The following is a 12,991-nucleotide window of genomic DNA, read 5'->3' on the forward strand; positions in this document are numbered from 1 at the left end:
AATATTCAGGAGAATCTCATTATCAAAGTTGCTTAAAAACATTTTGAGATTTGCATATAGTCTGGCTGTCACATGTCAATCAATAGCTCCGAGGCGTGGCCAAATTTACTTAAACAGCCATATCTCAGCAACGCTTTGACCGATCTTCATAAAATTTTAACCGTTGTTAGGGCACATGACTACGAGGTCATACGTCAAAGCTGGCCACGATTGTCCAATAGGGGGCGCTATAACATGGGAAAAACTGTATCTCAGAAACCATTAGTCACATCAAGCCAAAACTTTACAGGCATCATCAGGGGCCCAAGTGATATCAAGACACGCAATGATGACATCATCACTCAAAAAACATGGCCGCCATGAGCCAATTAATTTTTATTTGAATTAATTGGCCATTTGACAGACTTACCATTGGCCAAACAACATGAAACCTCACCACTGTGCATATCCCAGGACTATGTGTCATGCTGTGCAGTTTTAAAACATTTGGCCACTAGGTGGCGCTATTTGTGAAAATCATGCATAACTCCTCCAAATTTTCACTTAGGAACATGCAACTTGTTTCTTTTTATTCCTTGCAGTAGACCTGACAACTTTGCAATTACAAGTCCTATTAAAAAATGCATACTTTTGTCACATTCATCTATTGTTTGAAAATAGCTATTTACAAACTAGTCATAGGAATTTGATCCAATTATGGAAAAATTGCTATGAGCATAATCAGTAGACTCTGTAGGTAAAAACTGATTAAAAAAATGTTGGATTTTTATTTATCTGATTGGTCCATTTTCCCATTATATCATTGTGGCCATGCCATATATGACCTATATTGCTATAACTCATAAACCATGTATGCAATCAACTCCCAATTTGAAAGGCTTTTATATCCTGAAGTCCTTGTGAGGTATGCCAAGTTTGGTTCAAATTGGCCTGTCGGGGGCGCTACAGTACCCAAAAACCTAAGAAAACATAAAAACTCATGCTGCAATCTTGTTATGCAGAATACAGACAAGTAATTGGTCTTGTATGATCCAGATCAATAAGTTCTATAACATTGCAATTGCATCTTATAACAAAAAGTGCACTGCCTGACCAGAAATGAACCTTTTAATTCACCAAAATGTCTTATTGCATTACTGAGATTAATGAGATATCAGTATGGTGGTACTTGGGCTCCATCTAGTGGCCAAACATCAGAACGGACTGAAAACTATTGCTCACGTGAAACACCACACAAACACACACACAAAGCTGATCTCAGCATGTGATTTAGTTCTGTGATTTGAATCATTTTGCCAATACACATTATTTTGATCCTTTTGGGCCTTTAGTGCCCCAATTGAAAATTTTTTTGCACATTGATTTATTTGTGCATTTTTTCCACTCAAACAGCTTCTTTTGGGTCTAAAGGACCTATTGGGTCTATTGCCTATTGAAGCCAAGTGGCCTATTCGTGTGTGAACCCGCCAATTGCCGCTTGTTATTAGGGTTCACACACACAGTGTGGGAAACCTATTGTAATTGCTGAAGTTTTTCTTATTATTATTTTTCCCCCTGTAAAACGCATACTGCAGCCTAGACAGTAAGGCCCAGAAAGACCAAACTTGGCAACAAGGTGCAGCAGGTGTGCAATGAGAGAAATAGAGACAGGGACCCACATTGGCCTGATGGTGGCGCTATAGCGCAGCATTTTGCGTTTTGGTCCATATCTCCCACAACGTAGGGCCTAGAAACAAAATTCCACTTCTGTTGGATTCCTTGGGTCAAGGCAAATAAAAAATAAATTTGAACTATTAAGCTCCGCCTACTTAGATTTTTTGCTAATTTGCATAATATGCAAAACCTACTTTTTTGTACTAGTCCCTGGTTTTTCATCGGATCACCACAACCTTGGTGTCAAAATATTCAGGAGAATCTCATTATCAAAGTTGCTTAAAAACATTTTGAGATTTGCATACAGTCTGGTTGTCACATGTCAATCAATAGCTCCAAGGCGTGGCCAAATTTACTTAAACAGCCATATCTCAGCAACACTTTGATGGATCTTCATAAAATTTTAACAGTTGTTAGGGCACATGACTCCGAGGTTATAGGTCAAAGCTGGCCACGATTGTCCACTAGGGGGCGCTATAACATGGGAAAAACTGTATCTCAGAAACCATTAGTCACATCAAGCCAAAACTTTACAGGCATCATCAGGGGCCCAAGTGATATCAAGACACACAATGATGACATCATCACTCAAAAAACATGGCCGCCATGAGCCAATTAATTTTTATTTGAATTAATTGGCCATTTGACAGACTTACCATTGGCCAAACAACATGAAACCTTACCACTGTGCATATCTCAGGACTATGTGTCATGCTGTGCAGTTTTAAAACATTTGGCCACAAGGTGGCGCTATTTGTGAAAATCATGCATAACTCCTCCAAATTTTCACTTAGGAACATGCAACTTGCTTCTTTTTATTCCTTGCCGTAGACCTGACAACTTTGCAATTGCAAGTCCTAAAAAAAAATGCATACTTTTGTCACATTCATCTATTGTTTGAAAATAGCTATTTACAAACTAGTCATAGGAATTTGATCCAATTATGGAAAAATTGCTATGAGCATAATCAGTAGACTCTGTAGGTAAAAACTGATTAAAAAAATGTTGGATTTTTATTTATCTGATTGGTCCATGTTCCCATTATATCATTGTGGCCATGCCATATATGACCTATATTGCTATAACTCATAAACCATGTATGCAATCAACTCCCAATTTGAAAGGCTTTTATATCCTGAAGTCCTTGTGAGGTATGCCAAGTTTGGTTCAAATTGGCCTGTCGGGGGCGCTACAGTACCCAAAAACCTAAGAAAACATAAAAACTCATGCTGCAATCTTGTTATGCAGAATACAGACAAGTAATTGGTCTTGTATGATCCAGATCAATAAGTTCTATAACATTGCAATTGCATCTTATAACAAAAAGTGCACTGCCTGACCAGAAATGAACCTTTTAATTCACCAAAATGTCATTGCATTACTGATATTAATGAGATATCAGTATGATAGTACTTGGGCTCCATCTAGTGGCCAAACACCGAAACTGACTGAAAACTATTGCTCACATGAAACACCACACAAACACACACAAAGCTGATCTCAGCATGTGATTTAGTTCTGTGATCTGAATCATTTTGCCAATACACATTATTTTGATCCTTTTCGGCCTTTAGTGCCTCAACTGAATCTTTTTTTTTTACATAAAGTACACAGCCTGACCAGAAACGAACCTTTTAATTCACCAAAATATCCTATTTCATTACTGACATTAATGAGATATCAGTATGGTAGTACTTGGCCTCCATCTAGTGGCCATATTCTGACTGAAAACTATTGCTCACATGAAATACCACACAAACACACACAAAGCTGATCTCAGCATGTGATTTAGTTCTGTGATCTGAATTATTTTGCCAATGCACATTATTTTGATCCTTTTAGCCCTTTAGTGCCCCAATTGAACCTTTTTTTGCACATTGATTTATTTGTGCATTTTTTCCACTCAAACAGCTTCTTTTTCACATTTAGGGTCTAAAGGACCTTTGCCTTTGCCTATTGAGGCCAAGAGGCCTATTCGTGTGTGAACCCGCCAATTGCCGCTTGCGGCTATATTTAGGGTTCACACACGTAGTGTGGGAAACCTATTGTAATTGTCGGGTTTTTTCTTTCTTATTATTATTATTATTATTATTTTTCTCCGCATAAAACGCATACTGCAGCCTAGACCGTAAGGCCCAGAGACACCAAACTTGGCAGAATGGTGTAGTCTCTTTGCGAGACCGTGCTAAAGTACAGACACCCACATTGGCCTGATGGTGGCGCTATAGCGCAGCCTTTTGCGTTTTGGTCCATATCTCCCACCCCTTAGGTCCTAGAAACAAAATTCCACTTCAGGTGGATTCCCTGGCTCCAGACAAACAAAAAAGCCTCAAGAACCATTAAGCTCCGCCTACTTAGATTTTTTGCTAATTTGCATAATATGCAAAACCTACTTTTTCCTACTACTCCTTGGTTTTTCATCGGATCACCACAACCTTGGTGTCAAAATATTCAGGAGAATCTCATTATCAAAGTTGCTTAAAAACATTTTGAGATTTGCATACAGTCTGGTTGTCACATGTCAATCAATAGCTCCAAGGCGTGGCCAAATTTACTTAAACAGCCATATCTCAGCAACGCTTTGACGGATCTTCATAAAATTTTAACAGTTGTTAGGGCACATGACTCCGAGGTCATAGGTCAAAGCTGGCCTCGATTGTCCAATAGGGGGCGCTATAACATGGGAAAAACTGTATCTCAGAAACCATTAGTCACATCAAGCCAAAACTTTACAGGCATCATCAGGGGCCCAAGTGATATCAAGACACACAATGATGACATCATCACTCAAAAAACATGGCCGCCATGAGCCAATTAATTTTTATTTGAAATAATTGGCCATTTGACAGACTTACCATTGGCCAAACAACATGAAACCTCACCACTGTGCATATCTCAGGACTATGTGTCATGCTGTGCAGTTTTAAAACGTTTGGCCACTAGGTGGCGCTATTTGTGAAAATCATGCATAACTCCTCCAAATTTTCACTTAGGAACATGCAACTTGTTTCTTTTTATTCCTTGCAGTAGAACTGACAACTTTGCAATTACAAGTCCTGTTAAAAAATGCATACTTTTGTCACATTCATCAATTGTTTGAAAATAGCTCTTTAGAAACTAGTCATAGGAATTTGATCCAATTATGGCAAAATTGCTATGAGCATAATCAGTAGACTCTGTAGGTAAAAAGTGATTAAAAAAATTTTGGATTTTTATTTTTCTGATTGGTCTATTTTCCCATTATATCATTGTGGCCATGCCATATATGACCTATATTGCTATAACTCATGAACCATGTATGCAATCAACTCCCAATTTGAAAGGCTTTTATATCCTGAAGTCCTTGTGAGGCATGCCAAGTTTTGTTCAAATTGGCCTGTCGGGGGCGCTACAGTACCCAAAAACCTAAGAAAACATAAAAACTCATGCTGCAATCTTGTTATGCAGAATACAGACAAGTAATTGGTCTTGTATGATCCAGATCAATAAGTTCTATAACATTGCAATTGCATCTTATAACAAAAAGTGCACTGCCTGACCAGAAATGAACCTTTTAATTCACCAAAATGTCATATTGCATTACTGAGATTAATGAGATATCAGTATGGTAGTACTTGGGCTCCATCTAGTGGCCATACATTGAAACGGACTGAAAACTATTGCTCACATGAAACACCACACAAACACACACAAAGCTGATCTCAGCATGTGATTTAGTTCTGTGATCTGAATCATTTTGCCAATACACATTATTTTGATCCTTTTTGGGCCTTTAGTGCCCCAATTGAACATTTTTTTGCACATTGATTTATTTGTGCATTTTTTCCACTCAAACAGCTTCTTTTGGGTCTAAAGGACCTATTGGGTCTATTGCCTATTGAAGCCAAGTGGCCTATTTTTCTTATTATTAGGGTTCACACACACATAGTGTGGGAACCCTATTGTAATTGCTGGTATTTTTCTTATTTTTCTTATTCTTTGTCCCATTTTTTGACCTAAAACGCATTGTGCAGCCTAGACCGTAATGCCTAGAAACCCCAAACTTGGCAAAAAGGTTCAGTTAACTCCAAGGACCAGATTCCCATACAGGGACCCAAATTGGCCTGATGGTGGCGCTATAGCAGACCACATTGACTTTTTGTCCATATCTCCTACACCGTAGGTCCTAGAACCAAAATTCCAGTTCCTATACATTCCTTGACTAAATTCAATAGGACAATTAATATACAACCATTAAGCTCCGCCCACTTAGATTTCGAGTTAATTTGCATAATGTGCAAAATCACACACATCTTTGAGCGCGAACTAGTCCCTGGATTTTTCACATACATGCACATAAGTGGTATCAAAACGTTCAGAAGAGTCTGACCTTTAAAATGTATCCAACAAAAATGCTAATTTCTTCACTACCTAGTCAGTATAAGCCAATCAAATGAGGGGGCGTAAATTCAATAGTAAATTTTGCACATATGGAGCTCTAACTTAAGAAAACTTGCATGTAATGAGATGGCACTTCACAGACAGCTTCCCTGTGAGGGTCTGGGGCAGCTCGCAGAGGTTGCCATACCTCACCTGCTAGGGGGCGCTATAACATGCAAAAATTTGCCCCATGCACTCAGATTGGCCGATCCACATGAAACTTGGCAGACATCATCTATGGGCCTCTGGGAACCAGGTCCTAAAGCAGACATGCCATACTTCCAAAATGGCTGACGTAATCGGCCAATCAGTGATCGGCACGCGTTTGACAGGCTTACCATTGGTCGATCTGCACAAAACCTCTTGGGTGTGGACAAGTGCACGCCCCCTATGACATAATCCAGCCGGGTGTCGATTGGCCACTGGGGGGCGCTATTGCAAAAAAAGCAAGTGTATCCCCTACATAATTCCACTTGGGAACATGCAATTGGACTCTTTTGATTCCTTGCAGTAGTGCGAACAACTTTCCCATTACATGTCCTATTAAAAAATGCACAGTTTATTTACAGTTAATGATAGTTTGAAATCATCACTTTTCATACTCCTCCTAGGATTTTCATACTATCATGTCAAGCAAAGTCTTATAATACTCTACAGAGTGTGAAATCAAAAAACAATCCAAAGATTTTGGATTTGAGTACACTTATACCTGCTAAATATTTTTTTAATGGACAGCATCGATACATATAATATTCATATTCTTAAAGCTCTTTCATATTTTACCCAATTCTGACCAAAATGCACAAGCCCATTCAGAATCCCATCCTGAACAAATTTGTCAAGTTTCATCTAAATCGGTTATCGTATGGCTCTACAGTGCAGTATTGTATACAATGCATAAAAATGCATGTAAAGTCTCTCTGTCACCTTCTCCTTCTCACACGCACGCAAGCTGAAACTCACACTCTCAGTCTCTCTCACACTCTCACCCACATTCCCCCTCCCATCTCTGTGCCCTAAGTAAACATTGCTCTGGCTACCTAGATCTCTCTGTGTCTATTAACCAGGCACACACACATACAGGCGCAAGCAGGCCTTCCTATAGCATTCACAATGACACTTCCCTAGCCATACCCACCCATATCTCAGTGACTAACACATGCTCATACAAACTGATATTTGGCTTCTTTTTTGTCTCTCTCTCACACAAACACACAGACACACACACCTTTATACCTATATGTATGTATAGTTTCTATGTATACTTATGTATGTATGTATTAGTATATGTTGTCATAGGTTGAGTACATACACTACCACACACACACACACACACACTTCTACCTAAATGTATGTATAGTTTGTATGCATATCTGTCCAGTCATAACAGTCATGTCAGTCATGTCAGTCCAGTCATATCAGTCATGTCAGTCCAGTAATGTCAGACATAAGTCATGTCAGTCATATCAGTCATGTCATTACAGTCATGCCAGTCATGTCACTCATTCCAGTTATGTCAGTCATATCAGTCATGTTACTTTTGTTCATCATGCCAGTGATGTCATTTCAGTCATATCAGTTATGTCAGTCATGCCAGTCATGTCAGTCATGTTATGGCAGGCTTTGCAGACTACATTCATACTTTGAATACACGGGCAGTCATGTTTGGCGTGCAAGGTGTGCAAGGAGTGAATTAACAAAGCATAGTCTCTGGCTCCCTCAATCTCTCTCTGTTGGTGATATACAGGCCCAATCATGTATGGACACATGCAGGCCTTCCTATATTGTTCACATAGATGCAGCCCTAGCCAGATGTGCTATTTCTGTGTCTCCCTTTCTGACACACGCAGATGTCATCACACACTATCTGTAGAGCACACACTGGCCAAACCCAAACAGCTTCTTTTCACTTTTAGGTCTAAAGGACCTTTTGGGCTTCCTTTTGCCTATTGAGGCCAAAATATGCCTATTTGTGTGTGAACCCGCCAATCGCCGCTTGCGGCTATATTTAGGGTTCACACACACAGTGTGGGAAACCTATTGTTATTGTCGGGTTTTTTCTTTCTTTCTTTCTTATTATTATTTTTCTACTGATAAAACGCATACTGCAGCCTAGACCGTAAGGCCCAGGGAGACCAAACTTGGCAGGATGGTGTAGTCTCTTTGCGAGACCGTGCTAAAGCACAGAGACCCACATTGGCCTGATGGTGGCGCTATAGCGCACCATTTTGCGTTTTGGTCCATATCTCCCAAACCGTAGGGCCTAGAAACAAAATTCCACTTCTGATGGATTCCTTGGCTCAAGACAAACAAAAAAGCCTCAAGAACCATTAAGCTCCGCCTACTTAGATTTTTTGCTAATTTGCATAATATGCAAAACCTACTTTTTTATACTAGTCCCTGGTTTTTTATCGGATCACCACAACCTTGGTGTCAAAATATTCAGGAGAATCTCATTATCAAAGTTGCTTAAAAACATTTTGAGATTTGCATATAGTCTGGCTGTCACATGTCAATCAATAGCTCCGAGGCGTGGCCAAATTTACTTAAACAGCCATATCTCAGCAACGCTTTGACCGATCTTCATAAAATTTTAACAGTTGTTGGGGCACATGACTCCGAGGTCACAGGTCAAAGCTGGCCACGATTGTCCAATAGGGGGCGCTATAACATGGGAAAAACTGTTTCTCAGAAACCATTAGTCACATCAAGCCAAAACTTTACAGGCATCATCAGGGGCCCAAGTGATATCAAGACACACAATGATGACATCATGACTCAAAAAACATGGCCGCCATGAGCCAATTAATTTTTATTTGAAATAATTGGCCATTTGACAGACTTACCATTGGCCAAACAACATGAAACCTCACCACTGTGCATATCTCAGGACTATGTGTCATGCTGTGCAGTTTTAAAACATATGGCCACTAGGTGGCGCTATTTGTGAAAATCATGCATAACTCCTCCAAATTTTCACTTAGGAACATGCAACTTGTTTCTTTTTATTCCTTGCAGTAGACCTGACAACTTTGCTATTACAAGTCCTATTAAAAAATGCATACTTTTGTCACATTCATCTATTGTTTGAAAATAGCTATTTACAAACTAGTCATAGGAATTTGATCCAATTATGGAAAAATTGCTATGAGCATAATCAGTAGACTCTGTAGGTAAAAACTGATTTAAAAAATGTTGGATTTTTATTTATCTGATTGGTCCATTTTCCCATTATATCATTGTGGCCATGCCATATATGACCTATATTGCTATAACTCATAAACCATGTATGTAATCAACTCCCAATTTAAAAGGCTTTTTTATCCTGAAGTCCTTGTGAGGTACGCCAAGTTTGGTTCAAATTGGCCTGTCGGGGGCGCTACAGTACCCAAAAACCTAAGAAAACATAAAAACTCATGCTGCAATCTTGTTATGCAGAATACAGACAAGTAATTGGTCTTGTATGATCCAGATCAATAAGTTCAATAACATTGCAATTGCATCTTATAACAAAAAGTGCACTGCCTGACCAGAAATGAACCTTTTAATTCACCAAAATGTCATATTGCATTACTGAGATTAATGAGATATCAGTATGGTAGTACTTGGGCTCCATCTAGTGGCCAAACATCGGAACGGACTGAAAACTATTTCTCACATGAAATACCACACAAACACACACACAAAGCTGATCTCAGCATGTGATTTAGTTCTGTGATTTGAATCATTTTGCCAATACAAATTATTTTGATCCTTTTGGGCCTTTAGTGCCCCAATTGAACATTTTTTTGCACATTGATTTATTTGTGCATTTTTTCCACTCAAACAGCTTCTTTTGGGTCTAAAGGACCTATTGGGTCTATTGCCTATTGAAGCCAAGTTGCCTATTCGTGTGTGAACCCGCCAATTGCCGCTTGCGGCTATATTTATTATTATTTTTCTCCGCATAAAACGCATACTGCAGCCTAGACCGTAAGGCCCAGAGACACCAAACTTGGCAGAATGGTGTAGTCTCTTTGCGAGACCGTGCTAAAGCACAGAGACCCACATTGGCCTGATGGTGGCGCTATAGCGCACCATTTTGCGTTTTGGTCCATATCTCCCAAACCGTAGGGCCTAGAAACAAAATTCCACTTCTGATGGATTCCTTGGCTCAAGCCAAACAAAAAAGCCTCAAGAACCATTAAGCTCCGCCTACTTAGATTTTTTGCTAATTTGCATAATATGCAAAACCTACTTTTTTATACTAGTCCCTGGTTTTTTATCGGATCACCACAACCTTGGTGTCAAAATATTCAGGAGAATCTCATTATCAAAGTTGCTTAAAAACATTTTGAGATTTGCATATAGTCTGGCTGTCACATGTCAATCAATAGCTCCGAGGCGTGGCCAAATTTACTTAAACAGCCATATCTCAGCAACGCTTTGACCGATCTTCATAAAATTTTAACCGTTGTTAGGGCACATGACTACGAGGTCATACGTCAAAGCTGGCCACGATTGTCCAATAGGGGGCGCTATAACATGGGAAAAACTGTATCTCAGAAACCATTAGTCACATCAAGCCAAAACTTTACAGGCATCATCAGGGGCCCAAGTGATATCAAGACACGCAATGATGACATCATCACTCAAAAAACATGGCCGCCATGAGCCAATTAATTTTTATTTGAATTAATTGGCCATTTGACAGACTTACCATTGGCCAAACAACATGAAACCTCACCACTGTGCATATCCCAGGACTATGTGTCATGCTGTGCAGTTTTAAAACATTTGGCCACTAGGTGGCGCTATTTGTGAAAATCATGCATAACTCCTCCAAATTTTCACTTAGGAACATGCAACTTGTTTCTTTTTATTCCTTGCAGTAGACCTGACAACTTTGCAATTACAAGTCCTATTAAAAAATGCATACTTTTGTCACATTCATCTATTGTTTGAAAATAGCTATTTACAAACTAGTCATAGGAATTTGATCCAATTATGGAAAAATTGCTATGAGCATAATCAGTAGACTCTGTAGGTAAAAACTGATTAAAAAAATGTTGGATTTTTATTTATCTGATTGGTCCATTTTCCCATTATATCATTGTGGCCATGCCATATATGACCTATATTGCTATAACTCATAAACCATGTATGCAATCAACTCCCAATTTGAAAGGCTTTTATATCCTGAAGTCCTTGTGAGGTATGCCAAGTTTGGTTCAAATTGGCCTGTCGGGGGCGCTACAGTACCCAAAAACCTAAGAAAACATAAAAACTCATGCTGCAATCTTGTTATGCAGAATACAGACAAGTAATTGGTCTTGTATGATCCAGATCAATAAGTTCTATAACATTGCAATTGCATCTTATAACAAAAAGTGCACTGCCTGACCAGAAATGAACCTTTTAATTCACCAAAATGTCTTATTGCATTACTGAGATTAATGAGATATCAGTATGGTGGTACTTGGGCTCCATCTAGTGGCCAAACATCAGAACGGACTGAAAACTATTGCTCACGTGAAACACCACACAAACACACACACAAAGCTGATCTCAGCATGTGATTTAGTTCTGTGATTTGAATCATTTTGCCAATACACATTATTTTGATCCTTTTGGGCCTTTAGTGCCCCAATTGAAAATTTTTTTGCACATTGATTTATTTGTGCATTTTTTCCACTCAAACAGCTTCTTTTGGGTCTAAAGGACCTATTGGGTCTATTGCCTATTGAAGCCAAGTGGCCTATTCGTGTGTGAACCCGCCAATTGCCGCTTGTTATTAGGGTTCACACACACAGTGTGGGAAACCTATTGTAATTGCTGAAGTTTTTCTTATTATTATTTTTCCCCCTGTAAAACGCATACTGCAGCCTAGACAGTAAGGCCCAGAAAGACCAAACTTGGCAACAAGGTGCAGCAGGTGTGCAATGAGAGAAATAGAGACAGGGACCCACATTGGCCTGATGGTGGCGCTATAGCGCAGCATTTTGCGTTTTGGTCCATATCTCCCACAACGTAGGGCCTAGAAACAAAATTCCACTTCTGTTGGATTCCTTGGGTCAAGGCAAATAAAAAATAAATTTGAACTATTAAGCTCCGCCTACTTAGATTTTTTGCTAATTTGCATAATATGCAAAACCTACTTTTTTGTACTAGTCCCTGGTTTTTCATCGGATCACCACAACCTTGGTGTCAAAATATTCAGGAGAATCTCATTATCAAAGTTGCTTAAAAACATTTTGAGATTTGCATACAGTCTGGTTGTCACATGTCAATCAATAGCTCCAAGGCGTGGCCAAATTTACTTAAACAGCCATATCTCAGCAACACTTTGATGGATCTTCATAAAATTTTAACAGTTGTTAGGGCACATGACTCCGAGGTTATAGGTCAAAGCTGGCCACGATTGTCCACTAGGGGGCGCTATAACATGGGAAAAACTGTATCTCAGAAACCATTAGTCACATCAAGCCAAAACTTTACAGGCATCATCAGGGGCCCAAGTGATATCAAGACACACAATGATGACATCATCACTCAAAAAACATGGCCGCCATGAGCCAATTAATTTTTATTTGAATTAATTGGCCATTTGACAGACTTACCATTGGCCAAACAACATGAAACCTTACCACTGTGCATATCTCAGGACTATGTGTCATGCTGTGCAGTTTTAAAACATTTGGCCACAAGGTGGCGCTATTTGTGAAAATCATGCATAACTCCTCCAAATTTTCACTTAGGAACATGCAACTTGCTTCTTTTTATTCCTTGCCGTAGACCTGACAACTTTGCAATTGCAAGTCCTAAAAAAAAATGCATACTTTTGTCACATTCATCTATTGTTTGAAAATAGCTATTTACAAACTAGTCATAGGAATTTGATCCAATTATGGAAAAATTGCTATGAGCATAATCAGTAGAC

This window comes from Brachyhypopomus gauderio, chromosome 15, assembly GCF_052324685.1.
Source record: "Brachyhypopomus gauderio isolate BG-103 chromosome 15, BGAUD_0.2, whole genome shotgun sequence".
In the NCBI taxonomy this organism is placed as follows: domain Eukaryota; kingdom Metazoa; phylum Chordata; class Actinopteri; order Gymnotiformes; family Hypopomidae; genus Brachyhypopomus; species Brachyhypopomus gauderio.